General features: G+C 34.7%; 1 long non-coding RNA gene across 1 annotated transcript; it reads right to left on the minus strand.

Moving 5' to 3' along the window:
- Positions 1–257: 257 nt before the first annotated feature.
- Positions 258–16110, minus strand: LOC103885381. The gene is made up of 3 exons (XR_002522717.2): positions 13558–16110; positions 6307–6423; positions 258–459 (listed from the first exon to the last, which is right to left on the minus strand). It is a non-coding gene; the product is annotated as an uncharacterized LOC103885381 (long non-coding RNA).
- Positions 16111–18852: the final 2742 nt, after the last annotated feature.

Here is an 18852-nt window from a genome sequence, read left to right on the forward strand (position 1 = left end):
GACTGAGGCTGCAGTGAACCACGATCATGCCATACACTCTAGCCTGAGTGATAGAGTGATACCCCCATCTCAAAAAAAAAAAAAAAAAAAAATTCTGGCCTCCACTACCTTCTTGCTTATGCCTCCTTCAAGTTACTTAACTTCTTCATGCCACAGGTTCCTCATCTATAAAGTGAAAATAATAGTAACATCCATTTCATAGTGTTGGGAGGATTTAACAAGTTAATAAAGTTAATATACCAAGCATTCAGAAATGTCTAACCTATACATACAAAGTGCACAATAAATATTGGTTTTGTTATAGTTCTTTCTTTATTTTCATTCAGCAATTAATATCTTTCTCATAAAAAAGTTCATTTCACTCTGCTCACATATTTAGGACACTTTGAAATTCTTCTCTGAAAATGATTCCAATCTTTGCTTCTGTGCAGTGACCAGCATTTTGAGTGAGAGTCCATTCTGTATTTAATAAAATAAAGTATTTTTACGAAATAGTCAGAAATCAGAATACTTTGTATATTTATTTCCAGAAATTATTTTTTAAATCACAAAGTGTAAAGTCACAGAGACAATTCAATACAACTATGGTGTTAGGGTTAACAATATGATGTTTGATTTCGAGTTGATCAAAATATAAAGATGAAATTCTACTACACATGTAAAAAGAGTGCCTTCTTGGATTAGTCCCCAAATAGTGTATGCAAAATAAGTTTAAGAAATCTAAAAGAAAATGAAACATAATAACTTTTATAGCAATTTATCTTCAAAATTAATTTTAGTAGCTCAATAGGAAAATGGAAGTTGTTTAGTTATCGCTAATTGCTTACCATGTATCAGGCAATGTGCTAAGCACTTCACATGGATTATTTTATTTAATCATCAGAATGAGCCTTTGAAGTAGATGCTATTAAAGCCCTATTATATGTGAAAAGGGAGCCTCAAAGGGATAAAGTCTCAGCCAAGATTCTAAGCAGAGTCACTGACTCCTGCTTCTGGCTTCTAAAGCAGTTTGCTATAGTGTCCTGACAATTTTTTTTTTTTTTTTTTTTTTTTGCTTATTGCAATGTAGTCAAATGTATCCATTTTTTCTTTTATACTTAGATTTTATTTCTTGTTTAATAAGACCTTTTTGATCCAAAGATTATACGTGTATTCACTTTTGCTTACTTTAAAAAATTCTTATTTTATATTTACGTCAGAAATCCATCAAGAATTTTGTATGTGTGTTTGCAGTGTGTTGTAAGGATCTATTTTGTTTTTCCCTTCAGTGAAGAACCAATTGTCCCAAAAAGATTTTTTGAATTGTTAACCCATTTATCAAATTCATTTAAAATGCCATTTTAATCTTAAGCTAAATCTGTATATCTGTGCGTGTGTGTGTGTGTGTGTGTGTGTTTCTGGACTTATTCCATGACTAGTGGTCTGTCAGTATGCTTTTATTGTACTATTTTAACTGTAGTTTTTAAATATAATTTGCTATCAAGTAGCAGAAATCCTTAGCATTGTTCTTTTCACGTTTGTCTGGACTGTTCCCACACATGTTACAACCTGATATATTTTGAGAATCTACTCCTTGAAGGCAAGAGACCAGTCAGATTCCTCTTTGGATTTACCCAAAGTGCTTGTTATTTATCTATTGTTTCTCTGCTAAAGCCCATCATTTTATATTTTGTGCTGTGATGTAAAATACATTTTTTAGACCCTATATGAGTTTAGTTGGCTCCCTGTTTGTGGCCATGAGGAATTGGAAGGTCATTTTCCACCTGGGTTTCCAGAAGCAAAAGACAGTGAAGGCTCTCATTTCCTATTTCACCTGGTGCTCCCATCATGATCTGGTCCATGCCTTTCAGTGATCTGAGCACCAGCTATGCTATGCCTGCTCAGTGGCTGATGTACCATTTGCTCCTCCAACCATCCCACTCTCTGCCTTCTGAACACCAGCTGTGCCCTAATATGTTGCAGACCAAGCATCCATGGGGAGGTATCTCTTAGAGATCCCCATCCCCGCTGCTGGCATTTTCCTCAGAAGTAGCCATGAGTCCACTCTCAGAGTGTCAAGCACCAATCCTATAGGGGCTTCCCCTTTAATCTTCTGCTTTCTGATAACATTACAACTTCCATTTCATTTCCCCAGCCTAAAAGTTGCTGACAGCTTCCTATATGTTCGATCTCTTGTCACCTCTCCCTGTTTGCTTTTTCAGAATTCCAATACTCATATTACTAATTATCCCTATTAAACATCCTCTATCAGTAATACCTAGTGTGGTTTTTGCTTTTCTGCCTTGTCTTTGACCTATTTAACTACAGTTCCTATTTCAATGCGTATTAGTAGTAAATCTGATATGTTTAAATTGAATCCTAAATCTAATTATCTATTGTAATTTTTCCTTGGTTCAGTATTTTGGGTAACATTTTGAATACTCAAACACTTTTATTTCATTTTTTTTAATGTAAAAACAATTCAAATAATTACAAAAACCTTTTTTTCTTCCCTCCCTAAATTTTAATGATTCCAGATAGCCTTTGATTTTCTTCTGCACTATAACCAGGCCAAAAGTTAAAATGGAAAATATTTGTTATTCAAAAGTATTTTTTATGAATATCTTAGTTAAATTTTTATGAATGTCTAAGTTAAATCTTAGAATAAGACAACATAAAAAATGCTTGTTCCTTTTTTAGATAATGGTTCAAAAAAATCTTTTTGGTAGTACCTACCAGCCAGACCAATTAAACTTTGGCTTATGTATATTTATGAGGCAGGCACTTTAAAAATAAGAAAATAAGATACCTGTGTGACTTAATGGGGTCTAAATACCATTAAGGAAAACTGCTTTTAAATTTAAAAGAGGACAGATGGAAAAATTCACATGGTATTTTGGACATAATTCTAGCACAAAGCAGAAATGTAAAAACAGAAAACAGCCCAAAAGTTGGACTGAAATGTTAAAAAACAATTCTGTATACTGCACAAATTCCAGTAGTTTTACAAAAGTAAATAGTGTGGTATTAAAGGTTGCATACTGTCATAGAATCCATATTTGTGTGTTTTATCTATATCTTCAAAAGATATATTTGCATATATACATAGCCAATCACCCACTCGACAGATGTATTAGCAGGTTTTGATGACTTGTGCAAAACATTAAGAAGTAATTAGGAAAACATCCAAAGCTAGTCAGCACATTAATAGGTCCAGAAAGTTCATATTGGATTTCCTTATGTTTGCTAGGTACTCTCATTTTCTGAGAATGGGTCAATTGTTTCAACAGTTACAAATCAGTTTAATGTGTAAAATAATCACACCTTGTCACTGATTCATGCAAAAAAGCTCTTCCTTCACTCTTTTGCTTCTTATTTGTAGACCGTTTTGGGTGTGGTGATTCCATGCCATTTAGTATTTTTCATAAATTTGCACATTCAAAAAAGCAGGTGATTAACCTCCTTTTAACTGATTTTCTGTTTGAGTCCCAAAGTGTCCAAAATGATGCATTAATACCCTGACACTAAATGTAATAACAGCTTGCGGCATAAGCCAAGTGATTGACCTTTTTTTGGTTTGAATGAAAAACATTATTTTGACCTATGAAAATGTAGTTATTAATAGAATAATAGTAGATTCTTCATTACATAATCATTTGTACTTGCTCACAGCACAAAACATGATCTTACGATACCAGGATATGGTGAAGAAACAGAAGAAACAAGAGACACAGAGAGACTTCTTGAATATGGTTACTATTTCAAAACCCTTAAGAATGGAATGGAGCAATTTCTGGTTACTGTTGTAGCTGTAAAATCAGGTCAACATTTTACATTGATTTACCATTTATTTCTTTAAATTTCTACTGAAATTTTAAGGTAAAGTTTTAAAATGGGTAAAAGAGATGTTTCCAAAAATTAACATGTAAATCTCTGCATTTGGAAATACTAAAGTCAAAATTGTATGTGATTATAAACATGACCTAAAACATTCATATTACGTGGCATATTCTTATAGTCAAAGTAAAATTGTTTATTAATTAGCTATGATTCAGTTAAAGCACACATTTTTTTGAAATTGCTTTACTTCTCCACTGATCACTAGTGGTAGAGAAAGGGTCACAATTTGAGAAAACCTGTCATGTCTACCAATGGCTCATCACACTGAGGAGTAAACCATGGAGCACAAGTAGCAATGAGATGTGGTGATTGTCTGGCTAATTGTATCAATGCAGTCTGCAGACAGTAATTCAGAAGAGGAAAAATCCTTTAGGATTTAACATATTGAGTTTGCCTCTCTATTGATCAAATTAATTGGATGATTTCCAAATCTCCACTTTACTGAGTATTTTATTGACACAACCTTTGACCGAGAAGCATATAGATTTCAAAATGCCTTTTCTTATAGACAGAAAATCAATTTGGTTATTTTAATAAATATAATTGAGCAAAATAGTTGGCTGAACAATTAAAGGATAGCTGCTATCATTACTTGGTTTGTATGGGACAGGAAAGTGGAATTGAACATGGAGGAAACAGATTTTCAACACTGATGGTGCCATGAGAGAATGGTATTAAAGCAAAAGAACCAATATAATAATTTTGCATTTATGCAGGAATATTACTTTATAAAAACAGAATAGACTTCAGATGTTTATTATACATTTTTATGTAATTCAATAACAGATAAGACAAAATATGAATTTTGTATTATTCAAAGAAATATTTTCTTGAGAAGACAATGATTAAGTTGTCATTAGAAGACTGTACCAAGGCTATGCTGACTTTTTCAAGATGGCATGGGTTAGTCATGGAGAGCCAGACTTCTTATGCTGGAACCTCAACTTTATCTCTTACTAGTCATTTAGCTTCTCTGTGTCTCAGTTTTCTCTTTTGCAAACTTAGAAAAATAATGGCACTTCTCTTATAAAGTGACTGTGATGATGTAAGTTAACAAAGAAGTAAGTTAACTCATTGAAATGAATACTTAGAGAAGAAAATGCCCAATAAATTTTAGTGATTATTATGTTCTCATCTTGAAAGAACAAATATATACAGTATTCATTTCCTAGTGAATTATCATAATGTCCTAAAACCAACTTTCTAGGATATAATTTTAAGTTAAAAATGTTCATTTGAGAGTTTTGATCATTTTAGCATTCATTTCTTTTAATTGATTAGAAAAATATTATTACAGTACCTCAATGGCATGATTTGAAGTGAGAAAAATGTACATAAACATCTCCACATTAGGACAAAGGAGTAAATGCAAAAAAAGTAAGTTTAACTTACATTAGTATAATCCCTGAAACTACGCTGTACATAGATGACAACCATTAAGTATGAACTTATCCAAACATCTAACTTTAATTTAAATCTTTTAAAAGCACTCTAAAACGATTAAATGAATTTTCTGACTACTTCTTTTGTGGTAGATGTGATTTAACCACATTCAAGTGCAATTAAAAAAACATATTTCAAAAGTAACCTTTTGAGCAATATCTGGAAATACTTGCTTTTGAGTATAATCTGAGCATTCCTAAAATCCACAATCTAAACCGTCATAGAAATGTGAACATTTATTTGAAAGCTTGGTTGATTAAGAACAATAACATTAGAAGTAAGCCAATGCTTTTAAATTCCATGTCTCCTCAAAAACAAGCATATTCATTCCAATGATATTTGTTCTGGGCACTAGTAATTCATATCATCATGTAATTTCTTTTAGAATGCCCATATGCAGATATAATATAAACTGTTTGCTATTTAGTAATGCTATTTTACATAATTAAGTCATCATGGCTTCATTTTTTCAACAGAAGAATGAAAGCCTATCTATACTCTATAACAGATGACCAAACTGTATCAAATTGTGTCTCCAAATGGGGACAGAAGCATTGGTATGTGTACATTTTTATTAGAGCAGAAGTGAATCCAAAATACAATCTCTTGAGTTCAATTATAAAACCCATATGCTTGAGTGAATGCATGGTAAAAATGTGCAACTTCATTACACATTAGAGGCACTACAAATTTCGGCTTTGATTCAAAAACACTCAGACTGCTAATGTGGCATATACTACTAAAGGCTAATATCATTGCTGTGTGGAGTGATGTAAATGGGCAAGTGGAAACATCTGTATTTTCTCTGCTTTAAGAACATGGTCTTTTAATCCAAGGGCATATCTGTGTAGAGGATAAAGCCTATAATAACAAAGAATGCTTATATTTTGATTCCTAGTGAAGAATAATAGCGAAGAAAAAATACACAGGGCCATTGGAATTAGCAAAGTTATAGCTTAACCACTAGTGCCAATATAAACTTACTCTTATGGTCATGAAGTATTCTTGCTCCTTTTCTCAGATGAATTAAAGATGAACATCTTTAGATGGGTCTTTAGAAAACTGAGATGAGTACTAAGTGAGAAAAGCAGCCTCAAGTACCTGTAAAAGAAAAATGGAACAAATTCCACATAATCTTTGGGTTTATAAATCTGAAGACTCAGTGAGACATCAAGAAATATCAAGATGAAAATGTATTTTAATGGTAACAAGTGGTAACTAGAGGACTAGTTAATTCTCAATAATTAGCTTATGCTTAAAGATATGTATTCAGTAGTTCCTGTACTTAAAAACTATCTCCAGGAACAAAAGTTTCAACTTTTGTTCTTTTGTATTTCTAGAGGAACCTAATATGAAGCAATAAACTGGAAGATGAAGTTTGAGAAATCCAAGTTCTAGCTCAATTAGCTGGCTTGGGAATCTGAAAAAGTTGAAATTCTCATTTGCCTGTGTAGAAAGCAGACATACACTACCTCATGGAACCATTGAAACTTACTGATACATGCAAATCATTTGGAACTCATTAAAATGATTTTTTAATGGACATGTATCGCTTTATATTTTTTCTATATTTATTCTTGAAGAGACGGTGGTGGACAGACTTGAAAGCAGCCCCATGATCATTACCTCCTGGTGTTCATGCCTTTGTGTAATTCCCTCCCCTTCATATGGGCAGGACATGTGACTTGCTTCTAACCAATGGATTGCAAAAAAGTGCAATGAAATGAAAGTGATTACGTGTATGTGATTCCTCAAGAATGTAACATTTGTCTTGCTAGAGCCCTTACATGACTATCTTTGAAGAGGCAGGCAGGCTGCCATGAATCTTACTGCAAGGAAATAAATTCTGCCCACAATCTGAGGGTTCTTGGAAGTAGGCTTTTCCCCCAGGTGAGCCTCTGATGAGAACCCCATCCTGGATGACATTTTGAGTGCAGCCTTTTGAGACCCTAAGCAGAGGAGGACCCAGCTAAGTTGTGCCCAGTTTCCTGACCCATGGAAACCTTGAGATTATAATTGTATGCCAATTTAACCTGATAAGTTTGTGGTCATTTGTTACACAGCAATAAAAACCTTATATGCAGATATTGCATGCATGTGTTTATTGGAATATAGCATATTTGTGTATTAATTTATACATTTAGTTGGATAAGTTTATGTAGCTCACAACCCCTTTCCTGTATAATTGAGTTATTGCTGCCATCCCAGCATAGGAATGGCCTCCAGGAATGTCCTGGTGCCTGCTGTACCAACGCACTCAGCAGCTGGACTACAGTGGGAAGAATTGGAGTGGAGGAGAAATAAAGTGTGAAATATATGGAGCCAACGTTGGTCGGTGGAAAATTCATCAAAACCTTGTATCTCATATATGAAATAAACCTGAAAAAATGTCCCCAAATTTGACAATTCTAACAAGTTGTGAAGCTGAGAGTAAATTTCCTAATGTAAAAATAAAAAGGATTTTTGGTCAACCATTTTAGGGGAGAAGTTGGATATCTTTCTACTGTCGTTATAGAAAACAGTATATCAAGATCATTGTTATATTAAGAGGCAATAAAAATTATGTAGTCAAAACTGTAAGAGAACAAAATTCTGTAGGAGTTGTATTCTGTCCTTTTTTGATATTGGTGGTATTTTTGAGCTTTCAATATTGGCAATATTTTATAATTTATTTTTCATCCTAAATAAATATTTACTTTCATTTCTAATTATAATTAGACTCCTTTTTAAATGAGGATCCAAAACTGTGTAAGCTTCAAGTTCCATAAAACCTAAATTCCTCTCTGCATGCAAAAAAAGAGAATATTTTTGAGTGATACTAGCAGCTACAGTAAGATGAAGGCAGATAATGGTCTACTAGAATAGGCAACATAAAATCACTACTGATAGACAAGAATGATTTTAGAGGGGTGTTATGGCCAGAAAACAGAGGAAGAGAATGGAAAATGATGATAAGTGCTATAGCATGGTGACGGTGGGTGTTCACAAGTTCTGTGAACAGTTTGGCACTGAGATTTGCCAAATAGAGTAGGTGGCAGATGGAGGTGAATGTGAGGCCATTGGAGTTTTCTTTTCTGTTAGGAGTCTAACTTTGTACGCTGCTAGCAATGCTCCAATAGAAAGGGAGAAATTTATAATTTAGGTTACACAGAGGTAGCTGCATGTGGTAGCCATCCTCCAAGATGACTCACTCCCAAGGATCCCATCTCTTGGCATTCACAACCTTGTGTGGACCTCTTCCAGATCCATCAGGGTTAGTTTGTGTGACTAAGACTATACAACAGAAGTGATGGGGTAGGAGCCTCCAAAATTGGGTTATAATAGAATACAGCTCCCACTTGGTCTCTCTCTCTCTCATTGTTTGTTCTGGGGAAAACAAGCTGCTATCTTTTGAGCAACCCTATGGGGAGGCTTAAGTGGTGGAGAATTGAGAATGGAGACCTCCAGTGAGAAACTGACCAATGGTCACGTGCATGAGCTTGGAAGTGGATCCTCCGTCCCAGCCCATCAGTGCTACGATGGAAGTCCTAGCTGATAGCTTGGCTGCAAACTTGTGAGAGATCTCAACCAGATTCATTCCAATTAAGCCACTCTTAGATTCTTGACCCTTAGATACTGGAGATAGTAAATGTTTGTTGTTTTGAGCAGTGGTATTGCAGAATAATCTGTTATGCAGCAATAGATAACTAATGGATCACAAGAGTAAAGTCCTTGAGAAGACAAACTAGGAAGTGATATACAGCATAATTGGATACATTGGGTGTTAATAGAGACAGGGATCTGTCTATCTGTTTAACAGGAGAGAAGATAGAGCATATGGGTATGGATATACCTAAATTGGTAGATATGTCTGCTACATTATTAGAAAATTTTATTTTTATCCATTTCCTTTTGTATGAGGCAAGATTGTAAATTTCGAGTAATTTGAAGGGGAGGTGGAAGGGATTATATGCTTAAGAACTGTAGAGGAAAAAACAAGAAATAGTCACCATAGAGAATGAGAAAGAATACTAAGTATAAAAATATAATAGGACAAGGTTAGTGTTGAATTCTGTTTTGAGGTTTGTGTGTTGTATTTAAAGCAATTTCAGTCAACCAATTCTGTGATTTTTTCCCCCCAGCAATATTTAGTTGCTTGGAGAAAGCATAGAGAATGTCTGGGTTTAACTGAAGTCACTGCTTGCTAAATGAATGCAATGAAAGGCGAGCGGACAGGGGATTAAGGGTATTTTGCAAAGAAAGAATTTCAATGTTGAATCTTAGAATCTCACCCAGGAAAGAGAAGGAAGAACAATAGCATGAGCAACAGTGAAAGAGTGGTGGTGTAGATGATGAATTGGAGCTCTTGCTAAGTGTGGTTGAACAAGGTAGTACCTGAGAGAAGGAGGTAAAATGAGCTAAGCTAATGAAGGGGTGACTCATTTGAAGATAAGAATTCAGGATGTGGTAATGGAATGTGTGGCTAAGGTGGAGTAGGGCAGGGTGGGGAAATGTATTGAGGTTTTGCTAGGAGAGACTGATTAGTGGAGTTAAATTAATAAGTTCAAGAGGGAAAAAAGGCAACAGTGAATTCTTGAGCAGAGAATATTTGCAGAAATGTGGGATGATAGACATTAGTTAACCACAAGAGCAAGAGGGTCAAGGCTAGTGTAGTGGTCTGAGGAAATGGAATTCAGAGTCTCAGTGGATGCCAAACCATCTAGAAAATGGTTCCTGTTACCTTGGCAATGGAAATCAAACCTTAACTAAAGATCTTTTACTGACAAAACTCACAAGCAAATGAAGTAAAGAGTAATTAAAGTCAGGCCATACATTGCTTGTTTAGTTTCACCTTGCGTGACAGCTTGGAAAGCAGTTTGGATATAAAAAATGGTTATCTCAATCCTCCATGCTTGAGAGTTCTGGGGTCTGGGCTGCTGACCAGAGGTTTTCTTTATTATTATTATTTTGGATTTTTTTTCCTTGTTTATTTTTTATTTATTATTATTATTATTTTTTTGAGACGGACTCTCACTCTGTTGCCCAGGTTGGAGTGCAGTTGTGTGACCTCGGCTCACTGCAACCTCTGCCTCCTGGGTTCAAGCAGTTCTCCTGTCTCAGCCTCCAGAGTAACTGGGACTACAGGTGCATGCCACCATGCCCAGCTAATTTTTGTATTTTTAGTAGAGGTGGGGTTTCACCATATTGGTCAGACTGGTCTCGAACTCCTGACCTTAGGTGATTCACCCGCCTCAGCCTCCCAAAGTGCTGGGATTACAGGCATGAGCCACCGTGTCCGGCTATTATTTTGAGTAAGCCAGTGTCATTGCATTCAGTAGCAGCCCTGAGCATAGCATAAATTTGTTGAGGTTTGTAAAATCTAGCCAGAAGCTAATTAAAATGCTGCCTCTCCTAGCCTTTACTATTTCTCAACAAGTTTGGGCTCTCCTAGAGGTGGGAGTGAACACAGTGGTCAACAACATAATTCAGCACTTGTTTAAGCCCATAGTTGGCACTTAAAATGCTGTTGGATAATTAAGTCAATAGTAAGTGTGGATTGACAAAGCGGATTTTCATTCTCAGTGGGGACATATCATTAGAGTCTAGGGATAAAAATATGTATAATTTGAAAAAACATTGAATCTCATAATTTTACATTTAGAAAACAGAAATATATCTATTTTTATTATAAAATAAACTGATGCAAAAAGTACAAAAATAATATAACAAATAACCATGTATATATTGTCCACTTAAGAATTAAGGAAAACAGACATAATTGAAACCCTCTGTGCATGAATCCAATCACTTCTTTCAAAGAGGTAGTTTTCTCAGTCTTATTTATTATCCTCCAAGCCCTTTTTATAAGTTTTTAAATTATATATCTAAAAACAAAATATTCTCAGGCTTTATGTGTTTCTAAACTATGCAAATGGCTTCATACAGTATGCACCACCCTGCAGCTTGTTTTCATTGCCCTCATTATTATGTTTTAGATTTATTCATGCTGTTGCATATAGCTCTGGCTCATTCATATTGATTGATGAATAGCTGCTATGATTTGAATGTGTCCCCCAAAATTCATGTGTTGAAAACTTGATCCCCAATGTGGAGGTGTTAGGTGAGGCCTTTAAGAGGTGTTTAGGTCAAGAGGTCTCTACCCTCACAAATGGATTAATGCTGTTGTCAAGGAAATGTGTTTGTTGTAAAAAGATGAATTCAGCCTCTGCTTTCTCTTTTGCCCTCTTTTTGCCCTTCTGACTTCCACCAGTGATGATGCAACAGGAGGGCTCTCACAAATGCAACTGTTTGCTCTTGAACTTCCCAGCCTCCAGAACTGTGAAAATAAATTTCTATTCATTACAAATTCTCCAGTCTGTGATATTCTGATATGGCAGCACGAAATGGACTAAAATAATAGAATTCCACCCTCTGCATCTATCATAATACATATATCTGCTCTCCTGTTGATGAACATTTACTTATAGTTTTTTAGTACTAATGGGATGCTGCAATGAGCACTTTTAGAATGTATCTGAATGCACATGACTGATGGTGAAATTGCTGGGTCCTAGGTCATGCACATCTTAAACTTTTTGATATTTTGGTAAACTGTTCACTAAAGTAGTTGTATCACTTTACACTCCCCTCCTTAACAGTCTTTGTTTCTAGATATCCTCTCCAGTATTTTACAAATTTTAGTCTGATGGTTCTGAGATGGAACTTCATAATTTTAAGTTAAAGTGCCTGACAACTTGTAATTTTAGTAAAAACAAATTCTGGAGTACCAAGCTCAACAGATATTTTTTTAATTTAAATTTTTTTTTTTTTTTTTTTTTTTTTAGCTGGTAAGGGAACTCAATAGGCTGTCTCTGAGGTTCTTACTGTATGAGTGAAGTTGACCTGCTCCCCTCGGGAGATGTATGGAATCTCCTAAGGTGAAACATGAGGTGTTTTGATAGCTAAAGATTATCTTGGTTTTAAAAGGTAGAGAAATGCTGGGTAGGAAAAGCAAGGCCAAATGGAATCATATTACTTCTGTTAGTACAGGATAAAATAAAGGCAAGATTGGGGCAATTAAAAAGTAAGAAGTGATTTAAGGTGAAAGGGAGAGAATGAGAATAAAACAAGCTTATTGAAATTATGGGTGTTACCTTGGTTTCTTTTGAGTCTGCCTATTTACATCTTATTCTTAGTTTGCCCTTTAAAGTCACTGGGTTATGCAATTATATCTTACTTAGGACAAATTGCTGCTGATAATAATCACAGAATCATAGAACTGTAGAATGGGTAGAAATCTTAGGCATTGTTTCTTTTTACAAATGAGAAACTGAAGTACAAAGAACAGTTGCACAGTCATAATAAACAGATTTTAAATAAAACTATTGGAGGAAGAGACAACTAGGGCTCTCTATTTATTTGTCCATGTTTATTGTGGAATTAGCCTGATGACCAATACTGATGAAATAAACCCCTTCTACAACTATAAGATGATGCTTGAAAGCACAGGCTTAAGCCACAGATGCCTGAGCTTGACTCCCAGCTCAGCAAATATGAAATGTATAATCTTGATCAAGTAACTTGACTTCCCCAGCCTCAGTCTTCTCATTTGTAAAACAGGGAAAGTTTTCATTCCTACTTTTTCTGGTGTCATGAAGAGTAGATGAGATAATATCTCACCTTCTGGTACATAGTAAGCAATGAACAAAGGGTAAATATTATATTTTTATTTTAACACCTGAGTGTTTGAGACGTAATTTAGTCATTTAATGTCCTGACATGAACTTCCAAGGGCAGAAGGGGGAAGGTTTCACTAGAGTTAAACAGATTAGGAATGTCTGGTCTCCATCATAAAATAGCCTGGGATGTCTTTAACTGTATTTTTAACCTGAATTTAGTAAGTTTTTAAATGCAATCCTCTGAAACGTTCTCTATTTGCTTAGTTATGTGTTTCTCTTCTAATGAAACTATGTCTTATACAATACTTGGGAGTCTTTGGAGGAAATGGAAGCAGAGTAGTTTTTCTCCCTGTGTCTCTAGTGTATTTCTTTATGGCTGGATTTAGATGGTCAAATTTATCTATTTCCGTTTTACTCAACCTTTTATTTCTAAACTCTAAAATATGCCTCCCTTAAATTGTTCCATTATGTTTGAAAATGGAATTATAGCCACTTAAAAAATAATGCTGAATCTTTTTACATATGCCATATCTTTTATGTACCCCAATATGCCTTACATTTTAATAATTAATCTTACCATTATTTTATCTTGCTTTTATGTCTATTCCCGGCTTCTGTTTCAAGATAGCTGACTGAGCACATGTATACGCAGAAGTTAATTTTTTTCTCTCTCAAAATCCTACTGAAACAAAAACGTGAAAAATAATAATAAGTCTATAATCAGTGCAGAGAAAAATGAAATATTTCATCAGTGGACAACTAGACTGAGAAAGTTGTAAAAGCTCTAAAGCTGACAGATGAGATTTTTCCCTTGACCCAACAAAGCTAAAGAACTACTCATATGGTACAAATATAATATAGTACTGCTCAAATGGTAGGTTTTCTCAGGAGGAGAAATGGTAGGTTTTCTCAGGAGCCAGAGCCAGGACTGGGGTGAGCTGAACGTTGAATATAAAATTTGAGAGCGTACCCCCAAAAAACTTGAAAATATTTTGAAAAATCAAAAGTAAGACTTTGTTTTGCTTCATGCTCTGCTGTGGCTTGGCACAGTACTATTAGCAATTTTATCTTTATTTAAAGTTTTGACATTTTGTCTATTACAGAATTTTGCATTACTTTTGGATCTTTTAAAGAATTGCAGCAGAATATTATTTATGGTGATTACTGTGTGTTTTAGCTTAAGTTTTGTGCCTGAGGCAAGAACCTCACTCACCTCATGAATCTCCCCTTGCTCTGGGCTATATCAGGAGTCCCCGTAAGATCAGAGGTAGCAGAAGTGTGCTCTGAGGCCATCTTTGGATATTTATTTAAAGGTTTGTAAGTCTCTTTGCCAGAGCCCACTCTTAATGTGACTGGCTCTGATGTTTGACTTCAGGATAAAGCTTGGAGATAAGTTATTTAAATAACGTGACAACTTGTCCATGGGGAACTTACAGAACGGGCTTTCGAGTTTAGGGAGAGAAACAGAGGAGGGGCCTAAACACCTTTTGTAATATATGAGAATCACTTGTATGCCAAAGACAATATCCCAAGTACCTTAAAAGAAAATCAACTGAAAATATGCTCCATCCACCAGACCCTTTACTGGTTATTTGCTACTGATTATTTGCTGCAATCAGATGACCTCTGAACAGAACCCAAACACCTTGCCTGGGGAACAGTGATATTTACTTGAACTGGTGAAGCCTTCTTTAGTCCTTGGTATAGATCAATCACTGTGAACATGAGAAAAGTCAACATATCATAAAGATATACGTAACTATATAAAATGATACTCTCTCACCTTACAAAGTAAAGTTGATACCAGACATAGAAGAAAATTTTAAAATAGATGTTCATATCCCCAGAGATTTGAGAGGATACCAAATTCATAAAATAAGAATAGGCTGCTGCATGCAAATGAGTTAGTCAATGTTTGGAAAAACTTAGTGCAAATTCCGGATAATTTCAATACAAAGCTAGAAGAGTAGTGAAATAGGTATATCACAACCTGAGTTTAAGTTTCATAAAAGAGGATAGCTTTATACCTTATAGTATCTCTAACACTTAGATGAGATCAGTACATGTTGATCTTATCTTGTCAGAGCAACAGGGTAGAGTTACTATAGTACATGGTGCCATCATTTTCAGTTATTCTCTACCCTCCCTGTTGCCATGTGACATAAAGCACCATCTTATAGTGGGAGCTTACGTCCCAACCCGTTTGATATTGGGCTTGGCCATGTGACTTGCTTTGGCTAATGGGCAGTGAGTAAACATGAAATATACCACATTCAATCAGAAGTATTGAGAATCTTGAGTGCCTTAGTCTGGTATTTTTCTGTTGCAAAAGAATGGCATGTCCTTTTCAGATTTGCTCCTGCAGCCTAGATTCTGGAATGAGTGTATATATATATATATATATATATATATATAGAGAGAGAGAGAGAGAGAGAGAGAGAGTATATGTGTATATATATATATAGAGAGAGAGAGAGAGCGCGCCACAGTCAACCTGTTAAAATTGACATAAAACCTAAGAGAGAAATGAGCTTTTTATGGTAACCCACTGAGGTCTGGAGGTTATTTGTCATGAAGCAAAGCTGATTAATAAAGTGACTGATTGATTTTGACGTTGTTAGGAAAATTTATCCAGAGCTTTTAAAATTAATAATATATGATAGTAACTAGAAAAAAATATAGTTAGAATTATCTATTTCAAAAAAACAAGAATCAAATAAAATGTGACCAAACAATAATTAGGAAAGGAAAAACTAAAGAAGCAAAATAATAAGAAACGGAAAACGGACTAAGAGAAAAATAAGGGAAGCTAGTAGAAATAAGAACGAGCATTTTAGAAATAATATAAATGCATTAAAATTCCTTATTTAGGTTATTGAGAAATAAAAATTAAAATCTGGTAATGTAAGCACTGAATTTGTTGGTTTCAGATTGTAACTCTCAGCATTCCAAAATTAAGTTTTAATGAAAATTTGAAAATATTTATGCAACATTTGAATGCTTTAAAAAGTGCTCAACGGTAGTCATTTTCATTATCCCAATCTATTTGCTCGAGAGAAAAAAAAAAGCCAGGTGTGGTAGCTCATGCCTGTAATCTCAGTACTTTGGGAGGCTGGGGGAGGAGGATTTCTTGAGACCAGGAGTTTGAGACCAGCATGGGCCAAAAGCAAGACCCCATCTGTACAAAAAACAAATTTACGAGGTGTGGTGGCACACACCTGTAGTCTTAGCTACTTGGGAGGCTGAGATGGGAGGATCACTTGAGTCCTAGAGTTCAAGGCTGCAGTGAACTATGATCATGCTACTGCACTCCAGCCTGATTGCAGAGTCAGAAGTCACCTCAAAAAAAAAAAAAAAAAAAAAAAAAGGACAAAAAAAATGTGTATACATACACATACATAAATTTATATCCTGGAAAATCTCTGAAGACGGAATGTTTTCTCTATGATTATATTTCATATTATTTGATTGAATGTGGCTGATTAACCAGAATAATGCTTTCAGCGATATTGAGAAGTAAAGAGGAAACAAGTGCCTTGTCTTAGTTAAGAGTGAAATTACGTTCCTCAAACACCTCTTACTCTGGCAAAAACAAAACACAAGCAAAATTCACATATGCATAAGAAAAGGAATCTCACTCTTCTGGGAAAACAAAACAGAAAGAAATATACACAATTTTTTTTTTTTGGTCAACAGTTTATTTAGAGTCACTACAAAGTTATATTTAGAGTCATTCCATAAAGTCCTGATATAATCATTAGTAGCGTCCCTGTTCACTCTCAAAACTGACCTGGTTAGGTTGATAAATTCTTACAATTCATGTGCCAGCCATACAATGATTTATTAATCCATATGTAATACGTGGCAATATAACCACAGAGATTTTAGCCAGAGATCTTTACTCTTATTCATAATAGTGTGCTATAGAATCCTGGAGGATTCGGAGAGGAAAATGGTAGGTACACAAAATGAGTCATTCATTGACCTATAATCTAAATCTATTACTGTCATTAAGTTTCTGTTTTAGTTTAGTCATCTATAAAATAGAGATAATACATAATTTTAGTAACTTCCTAATGTTCCACTAGAAGTTGGATAATATAGAAAAGAGACCATTTTGAGTATTACATAGTGCTTTAAACATGTTAAGTACGTTATAATTGTCTGATAATCATTTTTTATGCAGCCCTAAGGTTCCATTACATTCCCTGATAATCTAAACATTATTTAGAGCATTTGGAGTACTTAGCATTGTCTTTTTTCTCTTTGATAACCATGTATATAGATTCATCAAAATCATAATGTCTTCAGGCAATAATGTAATCTACCATTTACATAGGGTAATATTATCTTTAAAACTAACTTTTGAGCTTAATTTCTATAAAAGGAGAAATCATGTGACATTATTTCATTCCTATGATTTCCTTAGAACATCTTTCTTCAGATATAACCTGCAAAAAAGTCAGTCAGGCAGACCATTTTACTCCCTTTAAAGTCTGTTTCTCCCAACATAGAGATAGCCTACAAACAGCCCAAACTTTAGCTGCCAACAAAAGACACCATGAGAAAAGTTCTCTATTTTCCTAGAAATGAATTGTTTATGCTATTTGATAAATTCTTATAATGATGAAATATACTCCATCTTTATTAATGGCTTTTAAATAAGAAATATGCAATAAAAGTCACAATGAGAATCAGATTTTAATTTTAATTTCCCTACTACGCCTAATCTTCAAAGTCTTAAACTTTTACAGTCTAACTTTCCACCTACCCACATAGCATGGCTCTATAAACTTAATTAACAGCCTGTTTTAACATGAGTTTTAAATTATTTACATTTTAAACCCAGAATTTTAGCATGTCAGATGAGAGTTGATTTCACCAGACTCTGTCTTTGGTAAGGCCATTTCTTCTCTTATTTGAAGAATATAGTTCTTTCAGTTTTGTCTCATCCTGAATACTTTCGGAAGAAAGTAAACAGGGCATAAATATGCAGAGATAAGTCATGTTTACTTTGTTCTTGACCCTGCACAGATCACTGGTTTTACTAGTTACAAAAAACTATTTGTATTATATGAATAAGGATACTACTTTTTCAACATAATTTTTGAGACTGCTATACAACAGGGCACTTTAAAGAATACCATTGTGTGCAATGATTGCTATTGGCATTGATGAGACTCTCCAGAAAGTCTGAATTAACCATCTTAATTGTTGATGTATAAAGAGAAAGAGAAGCGTCTTTCCATGTGGCATCTTTTCAAAGGAGTACAGAGCCAGATGGAAATATTATTATCATAAGATAGGCATTTCACCATTTAGGAAGGTCAAAGAAAAGGCAACAAATCAACCACCAACAGCAAGACAATTTTTCAATAGTAGTTAGTCTTCAAGAATAATAATATTGAGCAAATTGTCTACAAAACTCGAGCTCTTCTCTGGTAACTCTATGGCTGAGAACAGTGTCTATGAACTGTGTCTGGTGCACTAGAGACTGCTTTAAAGTATGGCAACCTTAACAGTAAAGGGTGTTATTACATCATTATTGCTGCAGTGCAGCTAATGAGAGGAAGGTAAATGTTGCTTCTGAAAGTGTTAATTCTGCATCTCTCCTTGCACCTAATTAACACCAGGAAGGCCTTAGGCAAAAAGGAAAATAGGACCCTTGGGATTAAGTAATCTCATCTCTGACTCCAAGTCTACCTGTCACCCAGATAGAGGAAAGTAGCAGTTAGGATTTGCAATCTGATTTTTAAGCCCTTCTGTGGGGAAATAGATGTAAAAGTAGAATAAAAGGAATTTGCTTCAGTTAAGCTTCATATTTCTAGAGAACTGCTAAATCAAATTCACAACCTCTAAGACATCTAACAAG

This window comes from Papio anubis, chromosome 5 (assembly GCF_008728515.1).
Source record: "Papio anubis isolate 15944 chromosome 5, Panubis1.0, whole genome shotgun sequence".
NCBI classification, from domain to species: Eukaryota; Metazoa; Chordata; class Mammalia; order Primates; family Cercopithecidae; genus Papio; species Papio anubis.